This window comes from Arachis hypogaea, chromosome 3, assembly GCF_003086295.3.
Source record: "Arachis hypogaea cultivar Tifrunner chromosome 3, arahy.Tifrunner.gnm2.J5K5, whole genome shotgun sequence".
In the NCBI taxonomy this organism is placed as follows: domain Eukaryota; kingdom Viridiplantae; phylum Streptophyta; class Magnoliopsida; order Fabales; family Fabaceae; genus Arachis; species Arachis hypogaea.
The window spans coordinates 24,487,460-24,494,773 of NC_092038.1; the positions used below are offsets into that span (position 1 = coordinate 24,487,460).

Below are 7,314 nucleotides of genomic sequence, written 5' to 3' on the forward strand. Positions count from 1 at the left end.
GTGCTGTAATTTTAGTGTAAAGGGAATGATCAAACTTAGATTTGGTTAAACCATCGGCTTGTAGAGTATCAATGAGTTTTATATTCTATTGTCTGCTCACTTTGCACATACCATAAAGCAATTTCTCCAATTCGCATATTGAATTCGGACCTAAATCAAGATGATTCAGGCCTAAAGGAAGCTTCATTAAACCTCTTTGTATAAATCACTATGCAAGAATGCAATATTCATTACGTAAGTTAATTAATGTTAGATTTTTTTCGTTTTTTCGACGGTACTGATTAATATTTTTTTGTAGTTTTTGGAAATACCTTTTCTTCGTCAAAGTTAAGAGATTGACACATAAAATGAGACTTGTCTTTTGTTTTGACTGCAAACACATTATTTTCAACCTTCAACTCAGAATACATCACACAACCAACAAAAGCTACTATTTCTTCTTCAAAATTGTTCTCATCTTCTTGCTCTTTTTCTTTTTGTAACCTTTCGATATGTCGGATATTGTCTACCAATTGAGCAAGGTCAATAAATTATTGGTTAACTAGCTTCTTTCTAATTTTGAAGTCAAGCTCACTAATCAATATCATGACAATTTTAGGTTTTGGGATCAAATTATAGCACATATTTCTCATATTTTTTAATTGAATAAGATAATCTTCCATCGTCTCAGCCTTAGATTTTTTATTAAGAACAAATCAGAGAGTGTAACTTTTAGTTCTCTAAAAAATTGATCATGAAAAATCTTCTCTAATTATTCCCATGAATAAATCAACTTAGCTGTAAATTTAAAAACCAAGTGAAAGCATTCACAGTCAAAGAAGAAAGAAAGTATCACAATTTTAGTTGCTCATTACTAGCTAGAATTCCGATTTCAACTATGTAGCGAGCCACATGATCGACAGTCGACTCACCACTTTCTCCTAAAAATTTAGTGAGTGGTTTTGGAGCTTTGACTCTTCTAGAAAGTTCTGCTTGCAATACATAATTAGAAAATGGAGATATAAAATAAGGTTGGTGAGTCAACTTTATATTGAAACCTACCCTGTTTAGCATATACTCGACAGCTTGTGAAATGTTCTGCTCATTAGCTTGTGCAATGTCACATTGGCAAACTGATTTTGTCGAGCACCATTCATTACATCATCAGGGTTTTGCCCTTTATTAATTATTATGAGTGATTGACGACCTTCCAAGTGAGGTTGATGACCTCCTAATGGATTTGGTGCCTTATAGTTATCTTGGACTACTCCAGTCATATCATTCATATGCTTCGTTACTTGTTCAAACTTAGCATTATTATTTTTTATCATAGGGTTTAAGACAGTTATCATCTGCTGAGTCAATGTATTAACCAAACCATGATGACTTTCTACTATTTATTGTCTAAAACCTGCTAAGAAATCTACAGTGTTATGCATTTCAATAGATGTCGAAGGCGTAACAGGAGTCGAACAAGGCACCTCTATTTATGTCGATGATCGAATCGGCAAATTAATCTGAGTTCATGTTGCCCCTACATATGGTTGCATCAAGATTAACAAAATACTTTGTTGAGATAGTTTTATCGGTCTCAAATAAAAAGGATTGGCCATTGTATATTGATATAAGTACGGGTTGTCCTTGTACAAAACTTTATGGATTTATTCCACCAATTAGATTTGATTGAACATTTGAATATGCCTCAAAAATAGGTAGATTAGCCAAAAATGAAAAATATTGAGGTGACTCATAAATAGGTCAAGTAATGAGATTTACTTCAACTACACTAGGAGAAGCCACTGAGTCACATTTGTGTTGTTCATATGCTTAGTAGGACTTCTAGCAAAAATCATAGGCTGTCGATTTAGTGACTTGTGGCTGTGAATATAGTACTATTTCTTCAGAGTCATGGTCTGACCCTTCTGTTGAAGAGAAAGACTAAGATGGCATAGAAATAGATGCGTTTAAACTGCTATAGGGTATAAATTTATTACTTCATAAACACATACACAGCAACCACTTTGAGCAACCAATCTTATCCAAGGTTCCACCGGTCATGCCAATTTGTTTCGCTTGGATTTTACTTTTTTTCGACCTCGATAAGAGGTGTCAACCAAACTTGCATCAAGATCTCAATTCGAGGAGTAGATACAATTCCCCTTGCGGTTTACTTTTAGGATTTAGAAATCGTGCCCAATAGAAATGTAAAAACAAACAAATAAATAATTATAGAAAGCAAGAAGTAAGAAAAAATAAGAACAAAAAATAAAGAATTAAAAATTGTAAGACTTGTATTAAAATGTGCAGAAATTGACAAGTGCTTAAATGAAAATGAGAGAAATTAAATAATAGAAAAAATAGAATTGAAAATGACTGAAATAAAAATGGAGCCTCGTGATACTTACATGGACTCATGACTCTTGTTTCTGTGCATGAATGTGACTGAAAATTTTTAGAATGAGTGAGTGTGTGAATGAATGGAAGCTCCACTAGCTTATTGAAATTAATCCTATTTATAGAGAAAAAATCTTAAACTAATTGATATAACCTTGGACTTCAAGTAAACTTGTACTTCAAGTAGTCTTGCACTTCAAGCAAATTTGGACTTCAAGTAGTCTTGAACCTCAAGTAGTCTTGGACCACTACAAAAAGAAGGTTGAATACTGTCGGAATTATCGTCAAATTTAGCGGCACCCTTTACGATTGGATTTAGTGTTATTTTTGCGTCGGATACAGGCTATATTTAGTTTTCTGAATTGTTTACCGTCGGATTTAATGTTCCAATTATAAATCTGACGGTAAGAAGTGGCGCGAAATAAATCTTTTTGGCGCTAAAAATACTGGAGTTCTATCGTCAGATTTTGCCGATGATAACTCACTTTAGTGAAACATTGCGTTTAAACAATTTTCTGTTGGACATTTTCGCCAGTAATATTGGGATTAACTTCAAACGCGAATCCCTCTCCCTCACTTCTCTAAACTCACTCTCTCTTTTCTCTCTTCTCTCATGGTCTCTCCATGCCGCTAAAGCTGCCGGCATCGCTGCCATCCACTTGGGACTCCGCTGCCGCTGTTGCCGCTAGATGTTCTCGACGCTGGAGTTGTCGGTCACTGCTGGAGCTATTGGGAGCGCCGCTGCTGTTCGCATCCGTTGTCACTGACATCAACGATAGTGGCATTGTCGCCGTCACTGCTGTCTCCTATTACGTTCAATCGATACCGCCTGCTTGCTAACTATATTCTCCGTCGGACAAAAAAAATCCAATAGTATTCTGTTACCGGTGAGATTTATTCCGTCAGATAGATACCAACACAAAATTCGACGGCAACAGGTATACTGTTGGATTTCATTCGATTTTTCAATGGTAAATCCGACGATAATTATGATTTTTCTTGTAGTGGACCTCAAGCAAACTTGGACTCTAAGTAGTCTTAAACCTCAAGTAAATTTGGGTACCAAGTATAAGATAATTTGACCATCAAGCTTAATCCATTCTTATTTTCTTCAACCGTAGTGTACTTCATGCATATATGATCTTCGACTTTGACTGTCGATTCTTTTTTATGTCGATCATTTGTGCCAAATTTTTTGCACAGCACCAAGATTCAAACATTTCTTCTACTTCTTGTTTTAAATTTATTTGAAGTTTATGTTTAATGCTGTTTCCACTCATAGATTTGGAAAGAACTTGTTTGTAAGATTTTGCTTAGTCAATATATAACACAAAATTCACATTTCTTTTTTATTGCTCACTAAGTTTAATTTTCGACGTTTATAGTCCATAAGTCTCAAGATCGAACTCTCTTAAAAGAAGAGTGAAACTCCGGTGTTTCGATGTAGAATATGTTTGTACTTGAATTTTCTCTCACCACTAGGGTCGAGATTTAGAACAAATATATCTATAAAAAAAAAACTTAATACAAATTTCATACCTGACTTAAAACAGTACAGAAGGTTACACAAAGCATGTCTATGTACACCCCATCAGCGACGGTTGCACTTAAGAATAGAGAGTAATACTAATTAAATAATTGGATACGTGGCATTATTGGCAATTCCACATAACCCTTCCTTAGCATGTACCTCTCTCTTCATCCTTATGTACCCTTTTTCTCCCCAGTCAGTACCCCATGAATTTTTTACTATCCAATACTTGGTACCATCCTTATCTTTACCATAACCAACTACCGTAGCAGTATGGTCTGGCTCAGTTTCACATATTCCAGTGAAAATCCCACTAGAATAAAATTGAAAATAATACCCACTAGCTTGAAGATAAACCGACACTGGTTGTTTTGCCACAGCTTTGAGGAGTGCCTTTTCGTTATTAGAAGGAACCTTCTCGAACCCTTTAATCTTAGCTACATTATGTATTGTTTCCTTCTCATTAGCCTTACATGGCTTATCAACTTGTTTGTTATGGGTAGTCTGATTCACTTGATATTCCTCCATTCTTTGCAATGAATGTATACGTATCTTCCATATAACCACCATAGCATCCTTCACTGTCGCCTCTTACGCAATCTACTAGTTCTTGCACTGAGAGAGACACTAGTTTACCTGTACTTATTTTGTGGATTCCTTCAACTGCAGCTACAGATGAAAATGCCCACCAACTACCTGTTTACAAGAAGAATATTAGCATCACTATTTTATACTATATAAATATACTAATAACAAAATGTTATCTTATTAAAATAAAAAGACTAATGCAGTAATGCTAGACAATGAACTTTATTGCTAATATTATTAGTCTTGGTGGATGAAATAGTTGGTCCCATCCCTATTTTTTATCAGTTAAACATCTTGTTTATTTTAATTTTAATTTTGATATTATGATAATAAACAAAATTGTACATAATCAATTAATTAAATTCATGTATTTAGATAAATTTAAAAAAATTAATTATTTTTATTAATATATCAATACATAATTTATTATATATGTAAAATTCTTTTAATTAAGTTAAAAATATAAAAATTATATTTATATAATAAATTATATAACTACTTGAATATTAATTGATTTATTCTAGAAACTAATGAATTATAGTTCAAATGGTATAGTTTTTTCATACTCACCTAAGCGTACACACGTGTGTGTGTATATATATATAGTTCAAATGGTATAGTTTTTTCATACTCACCTAAGCGTACACACGTGTGTGTGTATATATATATATATATATATATATAGTAATGCTAGGAAACCAAAAGGGTATTAGCAAAAAATCAGCCAAATACGTTTGGGTGAATCCAAAATCTCTACGAGTTAATATATATAGATGTTTCTTCTGCTAAGTATCAGGATGTTTTTTTTTTATACAAAATGGAGGTTCTTTTATATATTTTTCGAATTTTTTTGTATTACAAATGTGAATGTCTCTATTTTTTTAAAATTTTATAATTTTTTTTAAATTATAACTGGATATTTCTTTTGTTAAATATTAGGATGTTTTTTTTTCATATTAAATGAATGTTTTTTTATATTCATGTAATTCTTTTTGACTAAGATCAAGTGTGTAATTTGCAGTCAACACCCTTCTCTTCAACCACCCGTTCAGCCTTTCAAAACCACATCCGAAATCAAATCCCCACCCCAACCGAGAGCCCCCCTCCTCTGTCCGTCCACCTTCCTTCATCTTTTATACTTCTTCTTTTGTTTAGTCCAACAAAAAAAAAGAAACAGAAACAAAAAAAAGAAAAATTTAGCATTATTTTTTATTTTCTTTTATTTAAATTTCTGCAGCTTTTTCTTGGATGATGCGGTGCTTGGGGGCACACAGTTGCAGTGCTGGCAGTAAGTTCTATAGGCTCTGCGGTAGAGATTTGGACGAGATGATAACCAGCACCTTGCAGACATACTCCGTTACAGAGGAGTGGGTTCCAGTGAAGAGGCAGAAACAGCCTGAGAGAGAGAGAAATTTGTGTGTGTGATTTTTGGATGTGAGTAGGTTAATATAAGAAAGAAGAGTAAGATTTTAATAGTTTTAATTAAATTTTAATTAAGTTTTAAATTTTGAATTTAAAAAATTTAAAATTAATTAATTATTAATATAAATGAATGTGATTTTGTTTAGTTTTTGGCTAGTAACTTTTAGTTCCATATATTTTTCCACGTATATATCACTATGCCAAATTTTATTGGTCTTTCTATTGCCAAATTATTAGTAGTAGATAAATTCTATGAAATATTTTATATTTTATTCATTAAAATTTTGTTAATGTGCATCATTAAAATTATTATTAGTAAATTTTTTAAAATTTTATTTTAATAAATATAAAATAATTAAAAATTTATTACGTTTTAAACATTTTTAATAAAAATCTTTTCAATTAATAATCTTAACCTATATAATATTAGCTAAATCCATTTTATTATCATCATTATTATCCTTATGAGTTTGTGACTCTTAATCGCTTAAAACTATAATCTGAGTTGAGTTTATGAAGTAACTATGTCCTATAATAAAATAATCCCCCATGAACTACACATGATGATTTATTATTATTATAATTATTATTCTACATACCACATGTGCCTTGGTCCTTGATTGGTGTAACAACTCCTCTTTTCCTCCAGTCCACGGTTTCTGGAATGTCAGTTACATTCTCATGCCGGAACGGCGTCGTTTGCCAATGACTCTTGGGAAGGCCATTAAGAGAAGCCTTGAACTCTTCAACGCTTAGGTCCGCAAATCTGTTAACACTAAGCTTGAAACTTTTGTCCCCAGCCGCATTGAAGGACTCAATGAACTCAACATTGTTCTTGAATATTCGGAACCTTCTTTCTTTCTCTTCACCATCCTTATACACTTTTCCATATTCTTCCATCCATTTCTCATGTCTCTCTCTTGTGCATGTAGACTCAAATAGCCTGCGTGACATTGTTACTTGAGAGTTCCATAAAGTGAGAATGAGAAAGAAAAGAATTATTATTTGGTGAAATTGGATAAACGAAGTAGTAGTCATCATCGTCATGATGATTGCACACTAATTTTGTTTTTAAGTGTATGTGTGATTATGTAGAAATGAAAGAAGAAACTTTTATATGCATTGCATCGAAGGCATGCAATAACTCGTATATATGCAATTCTTTTGGAGTGGAAATAAAAGGCAATTAGGATATATACTGTAGTGCATGAAATAGTGGTCTCCACCACTTCCATCTTTGGATAATATTATATTAGCACTATTGTTCTTTGATGGAAGATTCCTTTTCTATCTAATTGATTTTTTATTTATTAGATATGCAGTGCTGTATGTTGATTATATATATATCATGGTCCCTGCTTTAATTTTATTCGAACCTTATTGGATGAGTTGCTTGCAAT

The 7,314-nt window shown here is 32.6% G+C and overlaps 1 pseudogene; it reads right to left on the minus strand.

Moving 5' to 3' along the window:
* Positions 1 to 3,794: 3,794 nt before the first annotated feature.
* Positions 3,795 to 7,062, minus strand: LOC112789921 (senescence-specific cysteine protease SAG39-like; annotated as a pseudogene).
* Between the last annotated feature and the right edge of the window lie 252 nt (positions 7,063 to 7,314).